Genomic DNA, 18,215 nt, shown 5'->3' on the forward strand with positions numbered 1-18,215 from the left:
GAATACAGACTAACACGGCTGCTACTCTGAAACCTGTGAGTATCCAAAGGGACTCTGTGACTCCATGTTACGGCTGTTTTAGTACCTAAGGAGTTCAGACTTGATACTTGGTTGGTGAAATCTAACTATAGAACTCACAACCAATTTGGGTGTATGCCCTGTTTCTTGACAGTCTTCCCTGAACTTGGTAGTCACAGTCCTGAACCACTCTAGACAGCTTGACAGAGAACATAGCATATTAACACTTATTTTATAGTCACTCAGTTCTACAGCCAGTCAGATCTTATTCAGCACATATATTATTAGATTGCTACTGGTGGAATTCATCAATTACATTAAATGACTATTTTTTCTGCTATTTTACTGGCCCTAGTAGTAAATTATCTTACAAGAAACAGATTGACAATACATTACAATTATATACAGCACACAACTATCATATTCTTTGAAAAGCAGAGGCCATGGCCTCAGAGGAAATAGGGTCCAGCCTTTGTGAGGAAAAATAGGCCGAAGATATTTCCCTGGCTAGTAGCTTGGGCCTACAGGAGATGGCAGATTTTTTTTCAAGCCCTGGTGACCAATCTCCCTAAAAATAAATATGTGCATTTTATATAACATGTAATAAAAAAAATTCATAGTATCATTTTAGCAGTGCAGTACAAAGTAATGTACAACACATATAGATATGTGTATTTAAATGTAGAATAGCACTTATCCAGGGCTCTCAATGCTGCAAGACTATTATAAATCAGTAGAGAGAGATCCTGGATTGAAAAGATAAAGCTCAGAGATAAAAGGAAAACAGGTAAGTTGACAGCTACACAGCTGGCCCCATGGGTCATTGGATGCAATAAGAACATCAGAATGGGAGACGCACCAAAACAATCCCCAAAGTTCAGTTTCAATGCTTAAAATCATACACCTCCCTCTGAAAGGCAAGGAACTATGGTGAATGAGGGGTTAATGTTTTTTCATGTCCTTAAATACAAATTGTTTAGAGGAAAAAATGAGCTACAGCTTAGGATCCCCAAAGATTTCAATGGGAGTTAGGTTTCTCAATACCTTTGAAGATTTGGGCCTACGTATTTTTAACTCAGGTAGTAAGGGCCCAATCCAAAGCCAAATTAAATCAATGGGGATCCTTCTATTGCATTCAATCGGCTTGTGATCAGTGCCCTAACTGAATCTAAGTCCTCAAACATGCTGAGTAATTTCTTAGCCTTTTTTATTCTGGCGCCTTTTTTTTCCTGAAGACAGTTGTCTCTTTTAATCTGAAAAGTCACATCTCTTATTACATGCAATACCACCAAATGAAAACAATGCACCTTCCTGTTTTTCTAAGCTCTTCCACCACTGGGCGCTAATAAGCTGCATTGATTTTAGCAGGACAAACTCATGCCTGTTCCCATGTTGCGAGAAGTATTGTAGGTCATTCCTCTCCCCATCAATATCATGAGAAGTTACAGTACATGATGTTTTCCGTGCAGGATATTAGAGTGGGCTCCTACCTGGTACAGTTGTGATTTCTTCTATGGACAATAACCTTCCTTGCTGACTTCCTAGTAGTCTGAGAGTGGTAAAGTGAGAAGAATTAGATGTTCATAGGAGTATTATTGAACATCTTCTACTTCTAGCAAGGGCTCAAGCTGACATTCTGACATTTACTGGAATTACCTACCCTCTGTTTTGCTTCCACTAGATTCTAAAGGGGTTATGTACTGAATGGGAATTCACTGGGATCTGGACATTTTACTCTCTTAGGTACGTTTGAAAATCCCAACCTAATGTAATGTATTTTCAGGGCAGAGGGAGAGAATTTTGCTTCAAGGGTCTTACTGATGTCAGTGGAAAGACTCCCATTGATTTCAATGGACTTTGGATCAGACCCTAAGGACCACATGTTCTGTTGAAGTAAATGGAAAACTTCAATTCAATTAAATCAAACTTTGAGCCTAAAAGAGAAAAGGCAAGTTCTTTGGGGGACCATATTACATTGCTACGGAACTAACTCATAAAGCAAAAGCAAAAGAAGCTATAAATTGCATTTGATGATAAAGAATTTCATTCAAAACACTTGAAATAATGCTTTCATCCTCTGATAATATCAAAATCAGTCATGCTTCCAGCCAAAAGTGCTGTAAGTATAAGTGATAGGTGATAATACTCATGGTACTTCTAGCTAAAGATTGTATGAGACATTTGGAAAAATAAGAATTAAACTAACTCAGAAATCTGGTTTACTCTTGTCTATTTGAACTTTAATTACACAGCAGTTGTAGGATGGCAATGAATTGAGACCCTTGAATCAATATTTTAATCATACTTGAAGCCTCACACGATTCTTATCAGTAAAAGAGGCTTTTAAATTTTTTTTCCTTACTCTTAACTTCTTCCCCTGCTCTTACACTGGATGCCCTTGGCAAGTATACAATACCTTTTAAAATCATCACCTTAATACATGCAACTCTCTGTGATCTCAGTGCTTGCTGATCACTTAATGTCATAAACTTTAAGGCCAAAAGGAACCACTGGATCATTTAGGTCTTGTCTACACTACAGACCTATAGCGGTTTAACTACGTCACTCAGAGGTGTGAAAAATGCAGGCTGAGCAACTTAGTTATACTGACCTAACCTCTTGTGTAGACAGCACTTCTCTTGCCAACATAGCTACTACCTCTCGAGGAGCTAGATTAACTACACCAATGGGAGAGCTCTGTCCTGTCGGCATAGAGTGTCTTCATTAAAGTGCTGCAGCAGCGCTGATGCAGTATTTTAAGTGTAGACTCAGGTCCATCCCTACCCATACGCAAAGTACACAGCTGCATAGGGCACCAGGAAATTCAGGGCACCTGCACAGCTGCGTGCTGCTCCAGCTCCTGCCTCTTCCCCAGGGCCCCTGGTCCGCCTCCACCCCGCCTCTTCCTACCCCTGCTCCGCCTCCACCTCGCCTCTTCCCACCCCTGTTCTGCCCCAGCCCTGCCCCCACTCCACCCCTTCCCCAAAGCCCCCATCCTGCTCCGCCTCTGCCCAGACCCTACTGTGCCCTAGACCCGCCTCTTTCCGCCCCTGAGGACTGCAGCAGGGCCGGGCCTGCACTCACCGGCAGCGGGAAGTGCAGTGACCCGACCTCACCTGTGCCGCTGGTGAGTGCTGGGGGATGGTTCCCCCCTGCCCCCCAAGCCAGCCCCCCACAGCGGAGGCCTGGGGCCAGCCCCTCCCCGTCCTGCAGAGGCCTGCACCCCCAACTCCCATGGAGGGGCTGCGGAGGGCCCCAGAATTGCTAGGGACAGCCCTGTATAGACTTGTGCTTAGTCTGACCTCCTGTATAGCAAAGGCCAATAACCCCCCCTACACACACACCCACATCCACACACTAAACCCATCAAAATGAAAACAAAGTATTAAAGCCCACCGGAGATTAGACTATTATGTGCCACAGACAGTGACTAAAAGGAACCAAGATGCACCAGTGCTTGAGGCCCCCCTCAGTGACTGTGAAATAATTAAGTGAGATATACCCAGATGATCCTGGTAAGTGACTCGCATTGAAATGCTGCACAGGAAGGTAGGTCTTGTCCGTCCCCCCCACCCACCAAGGTCACTGCCAATCTGGCCTGGGGGAAAATTCCTTCCTGACCCCTGGCGATCAATTAGACCCTGAGCATGTGAGGAAGAACCAGCCAGCCAAGCACCTGAGAGAGAGAATGCCTGGTGCCACCAAAGAGCACTGGCCCACCCCTGCAATGTATTATCTCCAGCCATGGCCATCTCCTGGTGCTTCAGAGGCTGAAAATCCCTCCCTGACCCCTGCCAGTGGCCAGCTGAAACCTTGAAGCATGCACTTTAGGACATAAACCTGAAATGAGCTCCAGGGCTGTTGCGGCCCGCTGCCTAGCATCACAAACAATTCTGTCATACACTTGCACTCATGATATTTGTCCAGCTCTCTTAAAACCATTTAAGTTATTTGCCCCCTATGACTCCTATTGTGAGACTGTTCCAGAACGTCACCCTTCTGGTTGTTAGAAATCTTCTTCTAATGTCCAGCCTGAATTTGTTCATGGCCAGTTTATATCCATTTGTTCTTGTGCCAACATTGTCCTGTAGGTTAAATCGCTCTTCACTCTCCCAGGTATTTAACCTCGGATATATTTATAGAGAGCAATCGTATCTCCTCTCCGCTTCCTTTTTGCTAGACTAAGGAAGCCAAGCTCTTCCAATCTCGTGCTATAAGATAGTCCCTCCTTTCCGCTCATCATCCTAATAGCTCTTCTCTGCACCTGTTCCAGTTTAAATTCATCTTTCCTGAACAAAGATGACCAGAATTGTACACCGTACTCCAAATAAGCTTTTACCAGTGCCTTGTACAATAACATTAATACACCTCCATCCCTACTGGAAATACCTCACCTAAAACAGCATAGGTTCACATTTGTCTTCTTCACAGTCGCATCACATTGGTGGTTCATAGTGACTGACCCACACCCAGGTCTCTCGCCTCTTCTGTTACTACGACTGGGCCTAGGGCTGATTCCCAAGGAACTTCACTAATAACCTCCCTCCATTCTGATAATTCACCCATCAGCATGACCTGCTGCCTTCTCCCCTTTAGCCAATTCCTTATCCACTGTATAATCCTTGTATTGATCCCCATCTTTCCTAATTTACCTAATAATTTCCCATTTGGCACTATGTCGAAGGTTTTACTGAAGTCCAAAAATATTACATCTACTGCATTTCTCTTGTCTAAAAAAATCTGTTCTCAAAGAAGGAAATCAGTCTGGCACGTTCTACCTTTTGTAAACCAATGTTGCATTGCCTCCCCCTCTGAATTTAATTGTTCTTTCCTTCACAATTTGTTCTAAAACCTTGCATACTAGTGAGATCAGACTAATTCCCACTTTCTTAAATATAGGTACGGCATTAACTATTCTCCATTCATATGGTATTACCCCTGAATAAATAGATTTATTAAAAATCCTTGCTTCCAGACTAGAAGTCTCATGAGCCAGGTCTTTCAGTATTCTGGGGTGGAAGTGATCTGATCCCCCTGATCTGAGCACATTAAGCCCTTTATGTTTTTCTTCCAGTTCAGATGTGGTCATTTCCATTTCTAGATACACATTACCATCAACCATACTGTATCTACATAGACTATTTCTGCTGTCCTTCTCTAATATCAAAAGCCAAGATTTCCAAAGCTGGATATGTAAAGTTGAGCTGAGTGGCCAGATTCAGAGGTGCTGAACACTCCCACTCTGCCATTGGCTTCAATGGGAGTTGCATTTGCACAGCACTGCTGCAAAAAAAAAAAAAAAAAAAAAGGTCAGGCTACTAAATCCATACTTAGGCAACTAAACAGAAGTGGTTTGATTTTCAGAGCAACTGAGCATTGTCTTGTCTTTCTCTTCCTCCTCCACCCCCCACATTGATTTTAACACAATGATATACATCACCATTATATGGTAGAGAAGATAATTAAAAATAAACCACGCAGCTTGAACTGCATTGATCACCTTCAGCATTCATTACTTGCTGTCAGTAACAAGAAGAGTACACTCTGCAGCCATGGAGCAAAGGCAAGACACCAGGGGAACAAAATAAATCAGAAAAAGGAAAGAAAAAATATCCAGCTGAGCAAGACACATCCATGCACTTTTTCTTGAGAGAGAGAGAGAGAGATGGCCAGCTTAGGAGATGCATTGCGTTGTGATCAATCTGCCTGTGGTGCCTCTGACTGCATGTAGGTATGGTTGAAGAGGAGAGAATAGAGCATTACTCACCAAGCCAGTCATTGGGTTAAACAAACAAGGGCTGGCACAGCTGACTGCAAATAGGTCTATCAGTGGCAATTAGCAGAGCAGACACACACAAACCAAAAATGAGTGTGTTTAGCTGGAAGGTTGAATGGCTGTGCAAGAGTAGAGTCCATCTGACTCAGAGCTGTCACTCACATGCCAACGTTTCTAATCTTTTTATTTTATCACGTAAGCTTAACACTCACAGTGTGCACCACTGTTCATTCACAGTCATCTCAGTGAGTTATGGCTTTTTACTTCCTGTAGTCTGAAAGGGATTTCCAGAATCTTGCATGTAAGCTCCATGGAAGCAGACTCTTCTTGGACACTACAGCAGTAAAGCTGATCTCATCAGCAAAGAAGAGCTTATGGTCCGAACCACTGCAATCATGTCAGTCTGAATAATACATACTTGTAAAGGTTGGATTGCTATCTGAACCTAGAAAGGGTTCTTCTCGTTCAGTCCATTAAAAGCCTCCCTCACTTTATAAACAGAGCTCTTAGAATTCATAGATATGAAGCTGTATGCTACTCATATAAAGCTGTCAAGCAAGACTATTTTCAGCATAATAGTTACAGAATAAATAATGAGAAGTTTACTGCTGGGGGATTCCACTTTGGGTTGCCAAAAGAACTCAGTTTAGTTGTTTATAGTAGTAAATAAATGTTATCAAAGTTCATGGAGAAAGTATTATCTACATTTCTAAACAAAAAACAAAACAAAAAGGCCTCCATTATATTCCAGGAATGCATTTCTGGCACAGAAAATAAAAGTTTGTACACAATGTCTTTTTATAGATTGGTCAGGGAGAAAAGCACTGCATTGACTGGCTGCAAACTGTAGCAATTTTTGCAGAAGAATTAGAATTGACATCAATTTTCGTGACATCTGAGAAGAACAGAATTTATTTTGTTGAAAGAATTCCATCTTTTTTCACTCTGGTTAGTTTGGTTATGGAGACAAACTTTCCCGTTGTTTATTGTCTGGCAAGTTGTATAACTGATAGCTATATTTAAAAATATATATGAAAGAGCATCTCAAAAATCTCAGATATTTTTTCTGAATAATTATTGAACTGTTGTCTCTCTAAAGCAGGAGTATGCAAACTTAGCTTTGTTGTTAGCATTTGCAAAGGACTTGAAGCCTGCACATAAAGCAGCTTCTGGAAACAAGTCAAAATATGTAATATTCTGTCTCAGCAGTTCTCAGATTGTAGTCCAACAACGGTCCAAAGATCCCTTCTTGGTGGCCAACAGAACTGTCTTTTTTAAGTAACAAGTATTGGGGCATTGAAGGATGAGAATCATCTATGAGGATCTGTCTAATGAAGTGGCTTGCAGAACACAAAGTGTATAGAATCTCTGATCCAAAAAGCCAATATGCTTGGACAAAAATGGAATATTCTAAATTGGATCCTGTAGGAGACTCCATTGGTTCTCATCTTCCATGTTATTAAATAAGGTCAGCTTTGGACTGCACTGGTAGAACTTCTGGGGAATATACCTGCTCAGTGGGATGCTGAAGCTATGCCAAATATTTAGAAAAACACTCTTCACTCAGTAACAAGAATTTATATTCAGCTCTTACTAATATCAATGGAATTTATGCAGATAAAACCTCATGCCACAATCTGGATTTTTGTGTATAGTGGTTTGTCAATACAGCATTTTCTTAATTAATCTAAGTGAATCAAAAGTGGGGTTCCAGGAAGTTTTGCCGGGGGGAACAGGAACAAAACCACATTATGAAGCTGTGAGCTAATACAAACTGATGTCACATTGTCAGTAAGATACCATATAGTGACATGGATCCGAAAACCTATGATTTGGGCCCACTCCTGAAAGCCCTTCCTTATATGAGTCGATCCATTGACTTCACTAGGACTACTTGTATGGGTAAAGACCCAATCCTGCAAGACCACTGTAACATTCCAAACAAATAATTGCTTCAAAAGCATTATATTTTACAGATCAGACAGTCCTGTGTGCCATACATAATTCTCTGACAGGAATACCAAGCTAAAAGAAATTACATTTTAAAATGAGTCAGAAATATTATCACAGAAGATTTCTCCAGTATTTTTCAATGAAAAGATTTGCTTTAAAAAGTCACATAATATTATACATCTAATCCAGAAGAGTGGCTCATTTCTTTACAAGATAGGTTTCCTTTTTATAATAAAGAATGTTAAGAAAAATCAGCACTTCTCCATATGCACTTCGATGGAGTGATGGCAAGTTACACCAACTGAGGACCTAGCCCTTACTTTTAAACCTTATCCAAATATTCAGTTCTAATAATATTAATAATTTTTCTGTCAATTTTTCTATACTGGTAGCACAGTAGGTTCTGTGTTTATACAACTCTACTATATTTACAGAAGAGTTTGGGCTTTATACACGTTTCGTCATAATAAAGCATACCAAAATGGCACTGTCTATTGATCTATGTAGGTAATTATATGGCCTTATCACCATAGTATCTTAGCACCTTTGCTTTGCAAAAAGATACTAGGTGATAGTAGTGCAGGGAGTGTCCAACAACCTTGTATTCTCAGCAATAGATCTCACAGAGTTTTGTTCTCAAAACTCATTTTGTTGACAGAGTGATCTTCAGCCAAGTGCTATGGAGCATTTTGTTTCTTCAGTAAGTATCCACTCAGATTGGCATTAGTTTTGCATCTGCGGTGAAATCCTGGCCACACTGAAGTCAAAGGGAATAACACACCCCTGGTCCTGAAAGTTCTGATCATTTCCCTCCAAAATTGAAAGCATAAATCTCTTCTCAAAGGTGAAATTAACCCCAAATTACTTAATCACTTACCAGGGGGCGTTATTAGGAATTCCATGGTGCAAAATAAGTTATATGGGCTGTTTGCACTGTGGCAAATGCCAGACTGAATGAACATTTTTTTCTTTAAAGAAGTGCTTGACAGAGCACATTAATGGTCCTGGTTATTTAAACTTCATGGTCCACTACTTTTAGCTTGATTGGTTTAATCAGAGGCATACAAATATACCCAGCATGCAACCAGCATTCCCTTCTTGAAATTCTTATTTTGGAAAGCAAAGGTCTTTACAGAGCAATTTCCATGAATCTTATCTAAAAGAAAAAAAAATCTGCCCAACTGTCAAAAGACAAGATCATGCTCATCTTTTTAAAAAGATCCAGGACAACATCTGTCACCTTGATGGAAAAGATTAGTTAAGAGCCTTCACAACCAGAGGAAGGATTGTTCTGTGGTTATTAAGACACTGGACTAGAGCTCAGAAGATCTGGGTTGGTATCTGGCTCTGCCACTGCTTCCCTGTGACACCTTGGGCAAATCACTTGTCTGCATTTCCATTCACCATCTGTTAATTGCAAAAATGTTCCTTTTCTGAGGACTCTTTGCCCATTTTGTCTATTTCAACTGTAAGTTCTTTGGGACAGGGATTATCTATAACTATGGGTCAGATTCCAATTCCCTTCCACCAGGTATAGTGGTGCTATTGGAATTAACAGGACTATTTGAGGATTGAGGTACTCATTGAGGAAGAATATCAGAATGGGTCCTATGTGTCTGTATAGGACCTACTGAATGGGGCACTGAACTTGGTGCTACCATAATACCCCCCTCCCCGCCCGCCCAAAAAAAGGAACAACAATCTCTGTGGCTTGAGTCAGACACCTTAATATTAACTGAGTAGTACTTTATTTCTCAGATAGTCCCATTAAAAACAGAGGGGCAGATCCTCAGATTATGAAAATTGTCATAGTTCCACTGAAGTTCAATAATTGATTTTAATAGAGTGATGACAATTTACACCACCTGAGGATCTGCCCTAGTGAGTCTATTTGAAGATGAAAGCACTACTCAAAGTGAGTAAGGTGAGCACTAAATTAAAAGTATAAAAATGGCAAATATTGTGGGAGGCTCACATTTGTTCTATGTGATATTTTTTAAATGGGTGCATAAGGAAGCTGTTTTGAACAATCACAAGTGGAAAGTCATGTTCAACAGATTATTCTACTGCTGAAGGGTAGGGCCAGCATCACTCTCAGTAGGCCCCAGTTTTACCAATAAAGAAACTGTTCCTTCAGTCTGGGTACAAATATGTAAAACTCTCACAAGGCAGAGGAAAGGGTTGCCTCCCATTAACAATTTCCTGTAGGCAGATGGAAATGGTATCTTGAAGAATGAGGCTGGAAGGAAATTATAGCCCCTCAGTTTGATGTGTTCTTGGAGAACTTTTAGTGGACACCTGTAATGGTGGGTACTTCTACCAAGATCCTTTTCTAGTACACGAGACCCCTGCACAATCCTTGTGTTACACAAAACCATGACATGTCAGATCTAGCCTACAGATTTTTTCCCCCTGTCTCCTTTTAATAAACAAAGAACACATTTACAGACACTTAGTTTCAAAATTACTCACATATGGCTCTTGTTCGTGCTTTCCTCAACAGCCAAGTAGGGTGCAGGGCAATTTGCCACTTTCTGCTCTCTTATTGTTTATGGTTCAGAGCTACAGCTAATAAAATAGCCACTCAATTGTTACTATTAATTGTGATACCTTATGTCTGCATTGCACATTTCTTGCCAGAGGATCACAAAGCACTTTAAAACACATACTTTATATACAGCTGTATATACATGCCCCCATATACCACATTGAGTTGAAGGGAAAAGTGTCTCACCCTGAATCGCAAACACCATTACTCTTAGCATCCTAGGTAATCCTTGGAACCTCCCATTACAGACCACACCCACCCCAATTTAGCTTGTGAGATCAGGTATGATAACAACACAAAACAATATTGCTACAAGCTTTTTTAAACCATGAAATCCCATGCTTTGGACTTAAAAATACCTGTGCTGTAGATACACATTCAAAACCAGAACCCAGCCCTTATTTAAAAGCCATTGTACATTGTTTTCTATATACAAATGATAAAATTAGCAGAATACAGAAGAGACTAAACAGTGCTGGTGCATTTCACCATAGCACTAACACGTGAATAACTCTTTTTAAAAGACAATGATCCCACACTTTCACAGGCCTTGGGAGGCAGGCCAGTCCTCGCACACAGACAACCCACCAACCTGAAGCATATTCTCACCAGCAACTACACACCGCACCATAGTAACTCTAACTCAGGAACCAATCCATGCAACAAACCTCAATGTCAACTCTGCCCACATATCTACACCAGCAACACCATCACAGAACCTAACCAGATCAGCCACATCATCACCGGTTCATTCATCTACACATCCACCAATGTAATATACGCCATCATGTGCCAGCAATGCCCCGCTGCTATGTACATCAGCCAAACTGGACAGCCTCTATGTAAAAGGATAAATGGACACAAATCAGATATTAGGAATGGCAATATACAAAAAGCTGTAGGAGAACACTTCAACTTCCCTGGACAAACAATAGCAGATTTAAAGGTAGCCGTCCTGCAGCAAAAAAACTTCAGGACCAGACTTCAAAGAGAAACTGCTGAGCTTTAAGAAAAGGAGTACTTGTGGCACCTTAGAGATTAAAATTTATTTGAGCATAAGCTTTCATGAGCTACAGCTCACTTCATCGGATGCATGCAGTGGAAAATACAGTTGGGGATTTTATATACACAGAGAACATGAAACAATGGGTGTTACCATACACACTGTAACCAGAGTGATCAGGTCAGGTGAGCTATTACCAGCAGGAGAGAAAAACAAACAAACAAACAAACAAACAAACAAAAAACCTTTTGTAGTAATAATCAAGGTGGGCCATTTCCAGCAGTTGACAAGAACAGTAGGGGGGAAAAATAAACATGGGGAAATAGTTTTACTCCAGTTGGTAATAGCTCAATTTACCTAATCACTCTGGTTACAGTGGGTATGGTAACACCCATTGTTTCATGTTCTCTGTGTATATAAAATCTCCCTACTGTATTTTCCACTGCATGCATCCGATGAAGTGAGCTGTAGCTCACGAAAGCTTACGCTCAAATAAATTTGTTAGTCTCTAAGGTGCCACAAGTACTCCTTTTCTTTTTGTGGATACAGACTAACACGGCTGCTACTCTGAATGCTAAGCTTCAGTTCATTTGAAAATTTGACACCATCAGCTCAGGATTAAACAAAGACTGTGAATGGCTAGCCAACTACAAAAGCAGTTTCTCTTCCCTTGGTGTTCACACTGCAACTGCTAGAAGAGGGCCTCATCCCCCTGATTGAACTAACTTTGGGCTGCTCATTACCCCTAGCCTGATTCTTGCTTGCATATTTATACCTGCCTCTGGAAATTTCCACTACATCCATCCGACAAAGTGGGTATTCACCCACGAAAGCTTATGCTCCAATATATCTGTTAGTCTATAAGGTGCCACAGGACTCTTTGCCGCTTTTACAGATCCAGACTAACACGGTGACCCCTCTAATTCTTAAAAGCTAGTCTGCATAAACCAAGGCTACATCTATACTTGGAGCTGGCGATGTGATTCCCAGCTTGAGTAGACAGAACATTAGCTCTTTGAGTTGAAAGGCTAAAAAAATAGTAGCACAGCTATAGTAGCACAGGCAGTGGCAAGCAGTGGCATGGCCTACCCACCTGCCCAGCCCCTGTAGTTATGTTCTCAGAGCAATTAGCCTATGTTGCCACTTGCCGCTACCCATGCTACTGTGGCTACACTACTATTTTAGCACACTAGCTCAAGCACACCTACTCCGGCTGGGAATCACACCCTCAGCTCCAAATGCAGATGCAGCCCAAAGTTAACAGCGGCTGCTCCTTATACTTTGCCATGACATAAAGTGGTCACACAGGTTAAGAGCATTGTTATTGGAAGAGCACACAATGTTGACAACACATTTTGTTCCTTGTTCCAACAACCAAGTATTCCTATTTGCAATGGGTCAACTTGTGGCCTGGCCTTACATAGCCTTACAAAGGCAAAAGAGTGGTAAGACTCTACGTACACACACTTCTCATGCATCCGATGAAGTGAGCTGTAGCTCACGAAAGCTTATGCTCTAATAAATTTGTTAGTCTCTAAGGTGCCACAAGTACTCCTTTTCTTTTTGCGAATACAGACTAACACGGCTGCTACTCTGAAATCTGTTCCCTGCATTGTGTTCCCATATCTCAGCTACTGATATGTGGGGGGAAAGCAGAGGTGGCACAGCTGGTATCCCCTCCCATGAAGGTGGGAAGATAATGAGCAACAAACAGGTGGATCTTTGCCTCTTCCTCCTTTACAAACTGGCTAGCATAGCTGGGCCAGCATGGGTGAGAGGATGGAGAGAAAATAATCTGGTAAGGGCCAGTAGCAGATTACTTCCCCATTGAGAACATGGGGCAGGGGGTACCAGTTCTTTGCTGTGGCTCCTTCTGGGGTAATGCAGTTACAGACATGACTTAGATCAGGGGTGGCCAAACTTACTGACTCTCTGAGCAAGACACACACAACATGCCCTGTGTTGCAGTGCCTGCTGGGGCACGGGGCTAAAGCTTGAGGGAAACAAAGCTCATAGTAATGTGGCCAGTTGCAAGATCGAGTGTGGATTTACTTGGGATAAAGTGACAAACCCAACATTCATGGTGTGTTACCACGGAAGTAGTCATTTTAAAAAGATTCTGTATCCCTATTTTGTGGTTCCCACCACAGAAAAAAGAAAAACTTTTTGGTTTTGGGTAGGAAAATAACTATGGCAGTGTGGGCAGGGCACACAGAGTAAAAACAGTAATTTCATTAAACCATGAATATCGTTTAGCAAACCACAGTAATGTGCACTGATTGCCAAAGCCTTTCACATTCCTTTAATTGATATGCCCTCTCATACATCAGTGTTTGTTACTGCTACTGAAAAATATTGAAATTTCAGTACACCTGTATTGTTTAAACCGCAAGATTTTCTAGTGTCGACAAACCTTTTGTATCTCACAGTGATTCCATACACAATTTGCTCCATTTAAAAGCAAAAATATATTTTTCCAAACTTCTGGAAAAACCATCCTGGTTATGAAAAGCAAGCCAGGTTCTTTCCTTATTCCTCAGAACTACCAGTAGTAAAGGTTCTATAGGTCAAATGATGCTGCCATTCACACCTAGGCTGTGTGAAATGTAATTGATTATGTGTGAACAGGAACATAGTTTTATCTCACATAGTTATATTGGCTCCTTAGTGATAATATACGTGTTACTAGTCAGAATTTTGGACTCAGTACCACACGGGGAATGGGCCTAGACAAAGGAGGCGACATTTCATATAGCCATTTTTCGGAGTAAAACTACATTTCAAATTGTTTGTATTTCCATAGGAGGCCATGTGCTCATTGGTTCCCTGAATTTAAAATGGTGACTGCCTTGCCTTTATAACTTCTACCACAACCTTAGCCACAGTGTCCTAACAGAACAATTTGAAAAATATGGGAGGATCTGAAGCAGCTACCAAAGATTCAGTAGAGAGCAGGATTGTCAGGGGACCAAGAGGTACTCAAAACTAAAATGCTCAGTTTAAAAGAAATATGTTGGATACATCAATGTGTCGATTATTGGTTAATACTATGCGTAACTAAGGCGATCTATGCACATAACCTATCTTTACGAAATGCTGTATCCTAGCGGTGCTATAAGTGAAATCACATCCAAAAGTTTTTCTAGCGATCTATCACTCTAGAATGTACAATTCAGCAGTTGCACTTTGTTTCAATTCTGAGTTTCCAGAAGTATCGAATTCTCATGGAGTAAGCCTTTGTTATAAAGTATAATTTTGCCATCTTTCACCAAACACCACAGATTTTCACACCTTTACTTTAGAAAAAAATATAGCAAAACCTGGCCAGTTATGGTGGGAAATTTTACTCTAACAATAGCTTTTCTGCTCTCAACACCATCCTCTTTCCTGGTAAAAAACAGAATCCTAAGCACTAAAGAAAGTAAACAAAAGTCCATTAAAAAATCCCAAAATGTATTCCAAGTTAATATCATCTTCTGGGTCTCCCATTTCATCTCAGTTTATTTGTTTCTGGCTTTGAGCCTATAAGTGTATGGACCTTCAGCATGAGTCATCTGCAGGGTTTTGAACCTGGGACATTCAACACTAAAAGCCTCAATCACTAGAGCTAAAGGCCTCAATCACTAGAGCTAAAGAAGCAACTCCATTATCAACTAGCAGTTAAGGTGAAATCCTCCCTCACCAAAGTTAATGGGTGTTTTGCCATTGACTTCAGATGGGTCATGTTTTCACCCTTATCCTCTAACATGGACCAGCCATTAGAAGGGGATATGACACCCACAGTGCATTGTTTTACATAAGATCTTTGGTGCAGGGTCTGTTTATCTGTGTGCTGTACAATACCAAGAATATTGTCAGCACTGAAATACTAAACAGATGATAAAATAAAATAATAACTTTTGATTCTGAATAATGTTTTCCTTTTCATAATTATGAAAAGCAGTGCATCTGTCCTGCTGCATCGTGACCATTTTTTCATAGCTCTAATTTTTTGATAAAGGAAAGGAGGATATGTTCACATATGAGGGCTTTCATGTTTGGTCTGTCAAAGACATGAAGAAGTAGTGGATAAGCTCCAGAAAGGAGTCAGATCACATCTGCTTGCTATTATAAACATAAGATCTGATTCCACAGTCCAAATTCCTATTGGAGTCAGACCAAGTCTGAGGTGCAGGATCAATACTAGCATCTACCAACCTCTGCTTCTCTGTACCGCTCCATGCCTCTGCTTCTCCTCCTGCTCTGTGTCTGTCTTGTGTATAAAGATGGTGCCAGTCATGACTCCATAATTAAGGATGAGCTGTGTTTTGCTTGTAAAGCAGGGATTCAGCACCTTAGTTATGCACAAAGTTACACTTTGTCCCCCTCAAAATTACAACATGCACTCTGAGTTCAGAATGAGTTTAGACTGTAAGAGCAGGGACTGGCTTGCACTTTGTATTTGTACAGTACATAGTACAATGGGGCTCTGATCTCTGATACTAATACCATGGCCAATGGCTAGTATAATATGAAGATAGAGCAGGGAATGTAGAAGTAGCGATAGATCTCTCTTACCTGTTTGTCTCTACACTGTCTAACCAACTCTTTCTGTTTTCCCCTTGAAGGAACAAATATAGTATACAGAATCAAAGCCAGAGACACCTATCACTTCATGTGTGTAAGGGAAGTTTACAGAAAAGTCCAGGACAAGAAAAACATTTATATAGAAAGGGCTAAATTCAGTTCTTGGTTTACGCTAACTGGATCAAGCCTCTTTTTTTGGGACATATTCTCAGTTTGAAACTAGTCTTTTCTGAGACTCCTAGTAAAGAGAATAATGACAATCCAAGTGTCAGAGGAATTAACCCATTTTTCAGGTATCCATGTACTAGCTTCTCAGCATCTTTCCTAACTATCCTTCATAACCCCCCTAAAAAGTTGCTTTTTCAATTTGTCCTTTAACAATAACCATAATTATATTTAGCATCTCAGTGGACTCTAAGAAGGTGGGTAAATATGGAAGATGGCAGCATGTAGTGGCTTTTGCTGTGATATTAGAGATTTGGGTATGTTGGTGCTACCAGAGGTGGGTTTTTGTTTTGTTTTGTTTTTTTAAAAATGAGCTGCTGACCCATTCCCCCACCGACCCTTCCATCTTTCTCAAGGCTTTTCAATTGCATTTTATCTTCAAAAAGACTTTCACTCAATCCTGCAAAGACTTGCCTAAAGTTAAACATGTGCACCAATCTTTGCAGGATGTGGGGCCTTGTGAGGTTTTTTAAAAGTATATATTTCTGCATTGCACCATAGCCCATAATAAATATTATTTACATACAGTCTTTGAACCCCAATTCTGTAGTAGTTATTAATGATGTGTTGTACCTAGCCAAATAAATAGTTCCATCCACTTCAATAGGACTAGTTTCATGAGTAAAGCTTGCAAAATCAAGGCCCTTAATGTAGGAAATTTTAATATGTATATCTTGAATGTACTTGATTTTTACTTCACCAGATTTATTTTCATGTGATAGCTGAACTCATACATTGAAGTTTGTTGCAAAATAAATTTAAACTATTATTCCATAGACTAACAAGCATTTATTTTGTCAGTAGGCACATGAAGCTTTTCTTAAAGTCTCAGCTTGGCATATGCTCAGCGCTACTTGCACATTAACAATTAACAAGGCACATTTAACGAATCCCTATTGCTGAAATATGATTCCATACCATGAAATGTGCAAGATTCTTTGCTCATAGTTAGCAACAATGAAGCCAAAGAGTACTGACCATAATGTGTTGAAATAGGAATCATCAATCTGGAATTTCAGATGATTTAAAGTGCTGAGATGAAATGATGGGTATAAACCAATACTGTCTGCAGGGACTTGAAGACATTCATATTTACAATACATCAGAATGTAATCAATGAAATTAGATATGATACATTATGATTTACACATCTTAAATTGTGTAATATACACTTTTCATTAATGCAACTTCAGCTGTTTCTTTTAAAATACCAGAAAAGATGAAGACGATATTCTCAGATAAAACAACTCATTAAAGTTAAAAGAAAGAGCAGGTGACACATTTTTAGAAGTCCTTGGTTTGCATTTGAAAACTAGAATGACAACGATCAGTTAGATAGCAGAGAGAATAACTTTTCAAAAGTACGGTACATGCAGCAAATTCTGAAATCCCCCTATTAATACAACTAGAGAGAATGCAGCTGGGAACTTGTCAGGAAAGTACCAGACATTAAACTATAAATGTATATAAAGATGTCTGTAAAGATTCAAGCACCTATAAGACACTGGAACAGTACCGAGAAAAAGGTAACATGAATGCTGACGGTACGAAGTTACTGGGTAACATCTTCTATTTACACATACTGTCTCAAAGCTTCCTCCCAAATCACAGGATTAAATCAAGAGTGCTAACAGCACCTTTCACTGTGCTAACTGTAAACTTTTTTTTATAATAAGATTTAAAACAAAGAAAAATCTGTCCTTACCTACGAGGCAAAGCAGAAATGGAAGGTCAATATTTTCAATTTACCAAACTCAGTATTTTGTCTTTCATTCTGTAAATGTTATAACGATATTGAGGACAAAAAATGTCTGAGGTTCTCAGATCTTCCTTCAGAGTTTTAATCACTCGCTTCTCAAGAACGGGTTTAACAAATACCACTGTGTTCTGTCAATATTTGTATGCAGTACCACATAGGGCAAGCTGCCAAACTTACATGGTTTAAAGAGCCACGAGTAGAAAACTGACACCCTAACAAACACACTCTCTGCTTTGTCTCTTTTAAGGTAGCGCTAAAAGTGTCATCTTTGCTTCTGACTGGAGCTTAGGAGAGCTCTTTGTTTGGTTTCTCCACTTCTACAAAAATGCATTATTTAATAATCTTGTTAACCAAACTTGGGGATTTT

The 18,215-nt window shown here is 40.2% G+C and overlaps 1 protein-coding gene across 1 annotated transcript in view; it reads right to left on the reverse strand.

Annotated features, from left to right (window-relative positions):
• Positions 1-17,935, reverse strand: part of NCKAP5 (NCK associated protein 5) — a 644,081-nt gene extending 626,146 nt beyond the window's left edge. The window contains exon 1 of the mRNA XM_043505027.1: positions 17,795-17,935. The gene's annotated coding sequence lies outside the window, so the exon portion shown is untranslated. The remainder of the gene's footprint in view (positions 1-17,794) is intronic.
• Between the last annotated feature and the right edge of the window lie 280 nt (positions 17,936-18,215).

This window comes from Dermochelys coriacea, chromosome 11 (genome assembly GCF_009764565.3).
Source record: "Dermochelys coriacea isolate rDerCor1 chromosome 11, rDerCor1.pri.v4, whole genome shotgun sequence".
Classification (NCBI taxonomy): domain Eukaryota; kingdom Metazoa; phylum Chordata; order Testudines; family Dermochelyidae; genus Dermochelys; species Dermochelys coriacea.